The 12678-nt window shown below is 40.5% G+C and overlaps 1 protein-coding gene across 2 annotated transcripts in view; it reads right to left on the reverse strand.

Annotated features, from left to right (window-relative positions):
• Positions 1-12678, reverse strand: part of DCAF7 (DDB1 and CUL4 associated factor 7) — a 31988-nt gene that overhangs the window by 18562 nt on the left and 748 nt on the right. The gene's annotated exons all lie outside the window — the stretch shown is intronic.

Genomic DNA, 12678 nt, shown 5'->3' on the forward strand with positions numbered 1-12678 from the left:
GGCTTGGACCACAAAATGTATTCTGCAACTTGCTCTTAACAATTTATCCTGGAAGATCTTCTCAGGTTTACCTTATTCTTCCACAGCAGGCCATGTTAAGCACACCATAATTTATTAGCCATTCATAGTTATTGTGGTTATAACCCATTGTTTTGCTATTATAAACAATACTGCGTACACATATGCAAATGCTTTATTGGATAAATTGCTAGATGTGTAACTGTTGCATCACATTTTAAATGTTCCATAAAACTATGAGATAATATGTGCTGTTTTATGCTTTAAAAAAAGTTAATAGATTTGACCCAAAGGCCTTTGAAAGGTTGCTTCCATTTACATTTTCTTGAACAGTGTGTGAGTGCCAATTTCACCATAACTTTTAAAACACTGAACATAGGGCGGGCGCCTGGGTGTCTCAGTCATTAAGTGCTGCCTTTGGCTTAGGTCCTGGGGAGCCGGGATTGAGCCCCACTTCGGGCTCCCTGCTCTGTAGGAGGCCTGCTTCCCCCTTTCCCATTCCCCCTGTTTGTGTTCCCTCTCTCACTGTGTCTCTGTCAAAGAAATAAGATCTAAAACAACCAAACAACCCCCCCCAAAAAAAACACCTAAAAACAACTTTTACATTTTTGCTAATCTGATGGATAAAAAGGGTATTTCACAATTTTGCTCTTGAAGCTCAGCATGTTTATTATTTCTGCTTCTGATTAACAGTAACAAGTTGACTGTGTGGGTGCTTACGACGGGTCAAGGACAAGCACTGGGCTAACTGCTGTACATGCACTACCTCTAACCCTCTCAACATCTTCGCAGCAACCCAGGTGTTATTCTTCTTCCCACTTTCCTAAGATATTGAATAAAAGAGACAGTAAGTAACCTGTCCACAATCATGAAGCTGCCTTTTAAAGATTTTATTTTTTAATTTGAGAGACAGAGGGAGCGTGTGTGCGTACTCGGGGAGAGGCAGAGGGAGAGGGAGAGAGAAAATCTCCAGCAGATTCCAAGCTGAGGGCAGAGCCCCACTCGGGGATCAATCTCAGAATCCTGAGACCACGACCTGACCGAAATCAAAAGTAGGGTACCCAACCGACTGAGCCACTGAGGTTTCCCCTGAAGCTGCCTTTTAAATACAGATAATCCTATATCCCATAGCCCATGGAGGCCATCTCTTCACCACTATGCTAAAAAACACTAACTTAAAACATTTGCCCAGTTTATTCTACTGAGTCGTGTCCATCTTTTTCTTCTTGATTTATAGGAATTATAAGAAAACATTTTTTTAAGGGAAGTCAGTTGATTAGGAAAAATTATTATATATCAAAGCTTAAGGGAAGATGAGAAAACTGAGGCCCAGATATAATAAATGACTTGTCCAGACTGATATAGATGGTAAAGGCAGATTTATTGGATTTATAGATGGTTACTGTGCCTTTGATAAATTTGCCCATAAGACTCTTGAGGTGATGCCTTTTTGGGAGTAGATCCTTGGTTACATTTTCAAATTCTTCAAAAAACCTTTAGGAATTTTTTTTTTTTAAAGATTTTATTTATTTATTTGACAGAGAGAAATCACAAGTAGGCAGAGGGGGGGGGGGGAAGCAGGCTCCCTGCTGAGCAGAGAGCCCGATGCGGGACTTGATCTCAGGACCCCGAGATCACGACCTGAGCCGAAGGCAGCGGCTTAACCCACTGAGCCACCCAGGCGCCCCAAACCTTTAGGAATTTAATTATTCAGATTTCCTATTAAAATTTGACACTTTGTTTTGCCTTATGTAGCACTCTTGATCTTTACACCTCACTTCCTACCCCATATGTCCACTTATGCCCATAAGAAAGGGAGTTTCTAGGGCACCTGGGTGACTCAGTTGGTTAAGCCTGCTTAACCAACTGATCAGGTCATGATCCTGGGGTCCTGGGATCAAGCCCTACATTGGGCTCCCTGCTCAGTGGGGAGTCTGTTTCTCCCCTTCCCTCCTCCACAGTCCCTGCTTGCGCTCTCTCCTCTCACATAAATAATCAATCTTAAAAGGGGGGGGGGTTCTGTTCCTGTCCTGTCCCCCATGGGAAGAAATACCGAGGGTGAGGAGTTCTGTTCTTGCATCCCTACCCTTGACTAGCTCCAACTGTTATGACCAAAGCCCTGAGCCAGGCACATGGACATGCCTCACCAGGGGGACTGCTGCTCCAATAGGCAGGCTCACCTGCACTCTTGCTCCTTCCCATCCTGCTCCTACCTAGAGAGGCAAACCAGCCTGCTCACTATGGGTCTGAGCATCCTTTGCCCCAGCTTCTCTCCACCTTCAGCTGAATAGGTGAGGTCAGGCTGGGTCTGCCCATAAATTAGATGGAAAAGCAGAAAGTCTCACTTAGGCTTTAAGGCTAATCTGCATTTCTCCAATTTAGTTTACCAGGGAGTAGCATCAGACTGGAGGTGCCCTTTCACTCATTAGTAGAGTGGGGATAGATTTCTCCCTTGGCTATTATTATTATTATATATGACGGTCCCAAGGGGAAAGCACCAAAATTCTACCCAAACCCCCTACCATTATTATCTTCTATTATTTTCTTGCTCAGACTTACAAGTTCTAACTAAACGATTTTTCTTTTTTATTTATTTTTAATGATCTGTCAATTGGGTTTATTTTATTCTTTAAATGAACTTTTTTAGATTGTAAAAGAATTATAAAATGTATAGCCAGTGTATAAAACCAAAGTATAGGTATACAAAAAAAAGTGCAAAATTTCTCTCCCACCCCATCTCCAATATATCACAATTACTTAGGCTATGTTGCTTCTTTATGCTCAAATATATATAACATATATTAATATAATGTATATATATTATATACACACACACACACACGAGGATAGGGTTTTCCCTTAACTTTCAGAAAAATGGAATACTATATCCAATGTTACGAATCTTTTCATTAATTTGACAAAATAAGGACATCCCTCAAGTGAATACATAGATCCAAACCATTCTTTAATTGATGCATATTTCATAGAATAAATATGCCATATTATGTGGCTCCACAACTCCCCTAATGATGTATGTTGTTTCCCTTTTTTTTTTTTTTTTAAAGATTTTATTTATTTGACAGAGAGAGATCACAAGTAGGCAGAGAGGCCAGGCAGAGGGAGAGAGGAGGAAGCAGGTTCCCTGCTAAGCAGAGAGCCCGATGTGGGACTCGATCCCAGGACCCTGAGATCACGACCTGAGCCGAAGGCAGCGGCTTAACCCACTGAGCCACCCAGGCGCCCCTTGTTTCCCTTTTTTTTGCCACTACTTGCATGACTTGTACATATGTGCTTATGTACTATCTTTACTTCTGGAGGCCAATCTCAAGAATGAGACTGCTGTATTTGAAGGTATGCATATTTTAATTTTAATGCAGTAATACTTGCTTTAATTAACTTATTTTTTATTTTATTTATTTGACAGAGAGAGACACAGCAAGAGAGGGAACACAGGCAGAGAGAGCAGGAGAGGAAGAAGCAGGCTTCCCAAAGAGAGCCTGATGTGGAACTCGATCCCAGAACCCTAGGATCATGGCTTGAGCCAAAGGCAAATGCTTAATGACTGAGCCATCCAGGTGCCCTGTTTTATTTTTTTTTATTTGAAGTAGGCTCCACACCCAAGCCCAATGTGGAACCTGAACTCATGACACTGAGATCAAGAGTCACACACTCTACCAACTGAGCCAGCCAGGCACCCCAAAATATGTGCATTTTTTATTTTAAGGGATGCTGATTTACTTTCCAAATAGGCTGTAGTAATTCAGACTCCTACCGGCATATGTAAGTGTTCATTTCCTCATACTACCAACGACACTAGAAGCAGTTAACTTAATTTTTATAAATTTGAAAGGAAAAAAAGTCACAAGGTCAATTCTCATTTCCCTTAACTACCTGTGAGGTTGAGCAACTTTTCCTATTTATTGAGCACTTGTTTGCATTCATTACTTTGAAAGGCTATTTATACTCTGTCCATTTTTTTTTAAAGGATTTTTTTTTTTAAGATTTTATTTATTTATTTGACAGAGAGCACAAGTAGGCAGAGAGGCAGGCAGAGAGAGAGGAGGAAGCAGGCTCCCTGCTGAGCAGAGAGCCTGATGTGGGGTTCGATTCCAGGACTCTGGGTTCATGACCAGAGCCGAAGGCAGAAGCTTTAACCCACTGAGCCACCCAGGCGCCCCTGTCCATTTTTTTTTTTTTTAAGATTTTATTTATTTATTTGACAGAGAGAAAGTGTGCACAAGTAGGCAGAGGCAGGCAGAGGGAGGAGAAGCAGGCGTCCCACTAAGCAGAGAGCCTGATGTGGAGCTTGATCCCAGAACCATGGGATCATGACCTGAGCCAAACGTAGACACTTAACCAAATGAGCCACCCAGGCATCCCACTCTGTCCATTTTTCTATCACACTAAGTACACTCACCTGTCATGTTTTGAAAATATTTCCCCTGGCCTATCATTTGTCTTTTGACTTTGTCCACAGCATTATTTTTTCACAAAGAAATGTTTTATTTGTATGGAGTATATTCTGTCAATCTCTTCCTTGTTTGACTCTGGATTGAATGACTGGTTTTAAGACTGCCTTCTCCTATGCTTACCCCCACTGCTTCAGCGCAAATTTCCTAGTCCATTTTCTCTTATTATTGCTTGTGAGACTTAACACTTAAATATTTTATCTAGAATTGATTTTCATATACAAAGTGAATGAATAGGCTCTAAATTTTTCTGCCAAATGGACAGCTAATTATGCCATAAATTTATTATCTTTTTTCCTAGTGAATTAAGTAAGGTTCTATCTTACCACATACTACATTTCCATATACACTCAGATCTGCTTTGGAACATTCCAAAGCAGAGAGATTGGTTCCACTAATCTCTCTGGGTATAACTATACCAATTCCAGTATATTTATTCTATTCTGGTAGGGCAACTGTTCCCCTCTGTTTTTCAACACATCCTTTTTCCTCATAAAAAAAAATTTTTTTTTTTTTACATTTGTATACATTTATTTTTAAGGCTCTGGCAATAATCAGTATTCCAATTCTGACCCTGCCTTTACCATCTATATCACTCTGGACAAGTCATTTATCATATCTGGGCCTCAGTTTTCTCATTTTCCCTTAAGTTTTGATATATAATAATTTTTCCTAATCAACTGACTTCCCTTAAAAAATGTCTTCTTAATAGAGATCCATTTTTATAAATTGAGTTATCTTTTTAAAAAGTGCATTATTTTTTCAACATAGATCTTATATATTCTTAAGCATATTCTCAGGTATTTAAGGGGGCACAATCTATAATAATTGCACATTTGCAGACACTGCGCCATTACCTGCTGTCATCAAATGTGGTATGCCTAATTTCTCTTCAGGAGGACTCAACTGTTTTGCCTGGCTGCCCAAGATTCTTTCTTCACGATTAAAATAGAGTAATTTTCCTAGGAAAGTTTTCAGTGTCAATGGTTTTGTGTCCATTTTTCTTGAAAGATGGCTTAAGCTCATTTCTTCAAACCTTTATTTCCATAAAGTCTTTAATTACGTAATTAAGCTTTTGTGTTTCGTTTCTTTGGTCTTCTTTTTCCAGGGACACCAATTATACCTAAGTTATATCTTCTTCGTTTTCTGCATCTACTACAGTCAGTTGTTTATTTTCATTTCATTTTCTCAACCTGTCTTTTTTATCCTTCACTAAGTTTTCAGCAGTTTGTATTTGTTTTTATTCTCTTTCCAATGTGGCTTTTAATTCTGTGGTAACTTTTGTTTTCTCATCCACTATTTTCCTGGGCTCTACCTGCTGCTGCTCCATTTCCTCCTGCCACTGTGCCTTATTTTACCTGATCTTCTGTATCTCTGCTTTGAGTTATTTCCTTAAGTTCTTTGAATTTATGGTGGCAGAACTGGCCATTAATTTTCATATGAGGTAAAAAAACAAACATTTTTCTAGTGTGGGTACTTTACCTGCCACTTGTTTCCCATATATTCCTCTTTTATATAGTATCTTTCTATAGCTGTTGTGCTGGTTCCTTCTGCTTGGGCAAGTTCTTCCTATGTGCTCTTTAGGAAGCCCCTGTGGGAGAAGCCAGTGCCATGTTCCCAGTTAACAGAACCACACAAAGCTTTTGCATTTCCCCAGCCAGTCGGGATGATAAACTGTCAAACTGCTTACAATTCAACTTCTCATCTAACCTGCCTTATCTGCTGCTTCTAGAGAAGATGGCACATCTATGTGTCTCCTAGTATAGCTCAGCACCCCTCTTATCCGAAGTGTCAAATGCAGAAGTGCCTGCCGCCAGACTGTGCACCCTCTTCTCACTGTCTCATACAAAGAATTGCTGATTTTGCCTGTCAAAATCCTATTCTGGAGAACCGTATGAGTTTAAAATCTGAAGCCAAAGATCTCCTTTCTTAGCATTTTTCTATATGCATGGGATCTTCATTATCCTTCTGTCCTTCCTCAGTTCCCATTGGGAGCATAAGAAAAACTATCCGACTTTAAACATCATCTTATTGTCAACATTTAGGATGCCCTTGTCCCTTTTTCGCTATGTCTTCCCTGTCCTATCAAACTTTTATCTCCCACTTCCACCGCCTTTCTGCACCTACTGCATCACAATGCTTTACCCCAATATGTGAAAAAAAAATGCCCCTAAAAAGAAAAGGCTGTAAAAATTATTTTTACTTCTTTTAAAACTGTGGGCATTACTATGTCAGATGTGCCTTAGGATGCATATATGCAGGATGCCTGGGTGATGCAGCCAGTTGAGCATCCAATTTTGGTTTCAGCTCAGGTCATGGTCTCAGGGTCATGGGATATACACATGATAGAGCCTCGTGTCGGGCTCAACGCTTCATGTGGAGTCTGTTTGAGATTCTCTCTCTCTCTATGCCCCTGCCCCCACACATGCACGCACGCGCACTCTCTCTCTCTAATAAATAAATCTTGAAAGAAGCTATATGCGATATAAAATATTTATTAAGACATGACCACATCTTCACTTTCAAATGCTTTCATGAATAACAACACAAGTTACTATCTAAATTACACACATCTTACGTTTAAAAAAATTTAAAATTTATCTTGTTATTAGACACTCTTTGAGGGAGGAACCTGTGTATTCTACTTTATAACACACACTGCTAGTACCAGAACATGAAAGCACATGTGTATGTACATATAAAATTCTTTCTTCTTTTCTTTTCTGGTTTTTTTTTTTTTTTTTTAAAGTAGGCTCCACACGCAGCATGGAGCCCAATGTGGGGCTAGATCTCAAAACCCTCAGGTCAAGACCTGAGCTGATATCAAGAGGCAGATGCTCAACCAATTAACAGAACCACCCAGACATCCCTGTATATATTTAATTTTTTTTTAAAGCCCCCAAGTTATGCAAAGCAATATACCACTCCAGTCAGTGGAACACTTTCTATGACTGTTAATATAACCAAAATAAGCTAAGCAAAATCCTGAGAGAATAAACCAGCTTTCCTTAATATTTTCCATTTGTCCTTCCTTCAAGCCTGTTCCTGACTGATTATTGTTGATCAATGTCTGCAGAGAAAAGTCCTGCCTTGTCAAACTTTGAGATGAATTCTGGCATACTACCCTTTGGCTCCTGGCTCAGAGACTAACCAATCAGCTCCTGGCTCAGAGACTAACCAATCAACCATTCTGGCCTCAGGCAAGCCAGACTACCTACAGAAGAGAGACTCAGTCCTTGTTCAAATCACAGCACCTCCGGTAAGTCTGTATGAACCAGGTTAGGACAAAAAGTAATAAAGCAGCAGCACTTTTATCCAGTGGTCCCATGGAGGAATTAGTACTCTCACTGTCTAGAAGAAAGAAAGGAGGAAGTTAAAACCAGAAGAGTTTTATATTTTAAATTCTCCTGCTGACAATCTTGCCAGGGACTGACGGAGCACTGACGGAGCACTGCAAAATTTCAAGTCTCACAAACCCTTAGGTGTACTAAAACACTTAGTCTTTTCTGTTGTCAATTTCACATCTGCTAACAAAGGCTACAGAAGGCTACTAAGTATCATCATCGTGCCCCAAAAACATAAATATGTGTCCATATGTATCTGTTGAATTAAATGAAGGGATTCCTAAATGGCTGCCACAAATACTAAGAAGCCAAAATTTATATGCCAGAGTCAAAAATCATGATGTGCCAAACAGATAAACTGCTTTAAAATCTCAGAGAAATCAACACAGGCTGAAAAGGCAAGCATTCATCCCATTTATATTTCAAGTACAAGGTGGTCTTACCCAGATTCACTATCCATATTCTTCAAAAAGCATCAGGTATACCTATATTTCTCTCCTCAGCTCCTTGTAGTGTTTTCTAGATGCTAAATCTTAAAGCAAGATGGTCAGCTAGATAAATATTAGGGCAAAATAAATCCCTATGACTCTGCCAATTCTATTCAAAACCAACTCTGAAACATGCAACTAAATGAAACAGAAGCCCAGGAACTGCTATTCATCTTTTGCCCTAAAACAGGGCAAATAACACCTGCAAACTCAGGAGACATACCAGCATTCTTGTATCAGCTACTGTGTCTGAGTCAGGTAGAACAAGAGCAAACGGCCTTAAACTAGTACATTACAGTAGTTGGAGTCTGACTACAAGAACCTTCTAGACCACAAAAATGTTTACTTGAAAGGAATCAAGGGATTTTTTTTTTTCCTCTGGGTCTTTAAAAGGCAGAGAAATGAACACAATGACATTTTGAGGTAGCTTTCTGGCCTGGGGTCATGATTCCTCTCTGGAAAATACAAATCACATTTACATAACACCTATATAATTCTCCTTGATGATATTTCAATTATCCAGATACAGTAAAGATGATTAAATAATAATAGCCCACATTTCTGAACTGCTTACCATGTATGTCTGGAGCAGAGTTCCTAAACCCATTACATATACATTAGCTCATTTAATCTTACTTATTGCCCTCATTTTATAGATGAGGAAACTGAGGCACAGACATTAACTTGCACAAGGCCGCACAAACCGGGAAGAGGCAGGACTAACACAAAGTACGTCAAAGGGGCATCTGGTAACAGAGCTTTTTGCATGGGACGGAAGAGAAGAATCAATGCTCAGGTGCAAGCGAATGCAAAAAAAGATAGGATTTCTGCCTCTGGTCAGCAGATGTCAAGGTAATCCCAGGGTAATGTTCTTAGAGTACCATCTGCACCACCTGTTTCTTAATCAGCTGAGCATCTGTTAACTTCAGGGGTGGAGCCCAGGAATGTGCAAATCCCTCAGGGGAGTGTCAGATACACACTACGATTTAGAGAACCACCATTCAACACCAGTGCTGCTATTCCCCCAGTGGAGACCATAAGGAGAAAAGATGAAACACAATTAGCGATCATGGGACTTACTATTCTAGGTGTAGTTGATGGAATCCAGTTCTTTACTCTGAAACAATTCCCAAATTTATTCAGAAAGTGGAACACTTGAAAGTCAAGTTGTTCTTGAATTGTAAATAAATTTAATTCTGTTCTCCAAATACAAGTAATTTTACTATAGGAAAAACATGATTACATTACTATAGAAACTTTTAGGAATTATTATCATGTATTCTTACGTCGGTGTCTCCAGGGTAAGAAAGATGAACACTTCTGGACTTTTTCACCAATGTTAAAAGCTGCATCCATTTATTTTGCCCTCTGCTGGCAATTATTGTCGACAGCAAGCAGAAAACAAAGAACCAAAAAAACCAGTAACTTTTAAATTCCTCTTAACTGTGAAGTCTGGCACCTCTTTGGTAAAAGTCTTTTCCAAAACTGAGCCTAAAAGGCCCTGTGTTAAAGAGGTATTTACTGCTCATCAGCCCCCTAGGCACAGATTCTTTACATAAAAGTTTCTTAACTTGAGGTCCATGAGTTTGAATTGGAAAAGCACATTCATATTTTCACTAACATTTGACTGAAATTTAGCACTTCCTTCCATTAAGAAGGAAGGCAGCTACTTATAGCCATGTCAATATTTGACTGTCACTGACAGAAATCAGATTTTTATCATATTACATTACTATAACGAACCATCTTAAAATGCTATTTACCCTCATCACTACTTTAAAATTATAGTAATAATTACACTGGATGGTATAACTTAATGAATTAATTTAAAAGTATAGGGGCACCTGGGTGGTTCAGTCAGTTAAGTGTCCAACTCTTGGTTTGAGCTCAGGTCATGATCTCAGAATCCTGAGCTTGAACCCCATGATGGGCTCTGAGCTCAGCAGGGAGTCTGCTTGAGATTCTCTCTCCCTCTGCCCTTCCCTCACCCTCTAAAAAATTTATATATAACTATAGGTCCACTTTTAAAAAAATGTTTTTGATAACTGTAATTCAATATAATAGATTTCCTTCATATTCTTATGTATTTTACACATTTGAAAACGTAATTATAGGGGCACCTGGGTGGCTCAGTGGGTTAAAGCCTCTGCCTTCGGCTCAGGTCATGATCTCAGGGTCCTGGGATGGAGCCCCTCATCGGGCTCTCTGCTCGGCGGGGAGCCTGCTTCCTCCCTCTCTCTCTGCCTGCCTCTCTGCCTACTTGTGATCTCTGTCAAATAAATAAATAAAAATCTAAAAAAAAAAAAAATAGAAAATGTCATTATGAAAAGAGGTCTATTGGCTTCAGCTTGCCAAAGGTGTCCATGGCATGCATACACACACACACACACACTAAGAACTCTGACCTAGACAGGTTGGTGCACAAAAACAGTTTTAAGATACTGCGTTGCCTACATCACGCAAGTGAGTTAAGATAGAAGTAACTGCTTATGGTTTGACTACTAGGATTATTAATCTACATTTCACTACTAAGACCCACACTTCCTGTGTGCCTGACACGAGTTCCATTAGCTTGCTAAAAGAAAGGACAAACTTTGGGGCGCCTGGGTGGCTCAGTCAGTTAAGCGGCTGACTTCGGCTCAGGTCATGATCCCAGGATCCTGGGATTGAGCCCCATATCCAGCTCCCTCTCATCTACCTGCCGCTCTGCCTACTTGTGCTCTCTCTCTCTCTGACTAATAAAATCTTTATTAAAAAAAAGAGAAAGGACACACTTTGGGGTAGAGTTCCTGTAAGTGAGGTTTGACCCCAGTTACTTCACTGATTCCACTAGTAGCCTAACTTTGGCTTAGTTTCCTTTCTTAGAAATGGGGCTGCTAGTGCTTACCCAAACTGACTCTGGAAGACCTTGCCACCCCCCCCCCAAAAAGTCCATCAATTTGCATAAAAAATCTCAAGCCCTTTGAAAAATATATTTTACTTTTTAAAAAGAACATATATTCTCAAATAATAATTCTAGTAGTCTCAATTTTACTAACACAGACACAGTTTCCACATCAGGACCTTGAATTCCATTCCATTCTGAAGACTACCTAGAGAGGTACGGAAGAGGAAGCCATTACAGAAAATAAAACTATGTCTCTCTCAGGACTCTTTTTGTGGACAATGGGTGGACTTCAATATCATCAAGTAGTCCCTGGGATTTGTGTGTAAACTGTGTGTGTTATATCTGGGCAATCAGAGTCCGTCGCTTCCATCAACTTCTCAAAGGGAATTTCAGAGGGGCGCCTGTGGGGGCTCAGTCAGTTAAGCTTCTGCCCTCAGCTCAGGTCATGAGCCCTGGGTCCTGGGATGGAGGCCAGTGTCCAGCTCCCTGGTGAGCAGGGAGTCTGGTTGTCTCTCTCCCTCCTCCACCCCACCTCGTGCACATAGGTTCTCTCTCACTCTCTCTCAAATAAATAAATAAAATCTTAAAAAAGGCGGGGAGGTTCCAGAAAAGTTGAGTCCTAGACTCTAATGCTTCTGGAACACTGTAAACAAACTCACAATGTACAAATGTTTTTTGACAGGACCTTTAGGTGTAAAAAAGAACTCTTTTCCTACAAGAAACTGTGAGTCAGAAATAAGATTAACCTGTTATTCAGCGGACTAAACAGAACCAAACTCCACCCAGCTCCTGCCGGGCCACTCCCACGACGCCCCCACCCCCTCCCCCCACACCATGCCTATCACTGGCCCCAAAGTTTCATTCTTCTTAGGTCATGGTGTTCGTGGTGTCAAGCAGGAGTATAAGGCTTTAAACACCACTAGCCAAGGCTCTAGGTTGCTCTGATCATTCTCACAGTGCTTAGTACAGTAAGTGCAAGAGATTAAGGGATAAAAGAAAAGAAAATTCTTCCCACTGACATATTTAACAACTTTCAAAAGTAAATTCATGTTGCAAGGTCAGCTTATAAGCTTCCTACTGCCTGTGCTTCTATGAAAGATCCTCAAATTGTCAATGTCCAGAAGAACTTACTACTGAAGGTTACACTTCTGTAGCACCATGAAAGAAGCCAAGAAGACATAAGGAAAGCGTCATCCTTCTCTATTCAGGAAACAGTGGCAGGATCACGGTCACAGACCAACATTTCCAAAAAGAGATCACTTTTAAGAGGACAGATGTGAGGCAGCAACAGCAGTGACACTCCCGGCAGACAGGCTGGGGGATCCATGAAGGGTACCCGGGGGTGGGAGGAGGCGGGGAGGCCTGCACAGTCAACAACCCTAACAGAAACCTAGTGTAGCCACAAGTGTATGACCACCGAGGCACCAGCATCTTCATAGCCATCCCTCTCTCTTCCCCAGGCCGCCCCCCAG

This window comes from Mustela nigripes, chromosome 16 (assembly GCF_022355385.1).
Source record: "Mustela nigripes isolate SB6536 chromosome 16, MUSNIG.SB6536, whole genome shotgun sequence".
NCBI lineage: Eukaryota > Metazoa > Chordata > Mammalia > Carnivora > Mustelidae > Mustela > Mustela nigripes.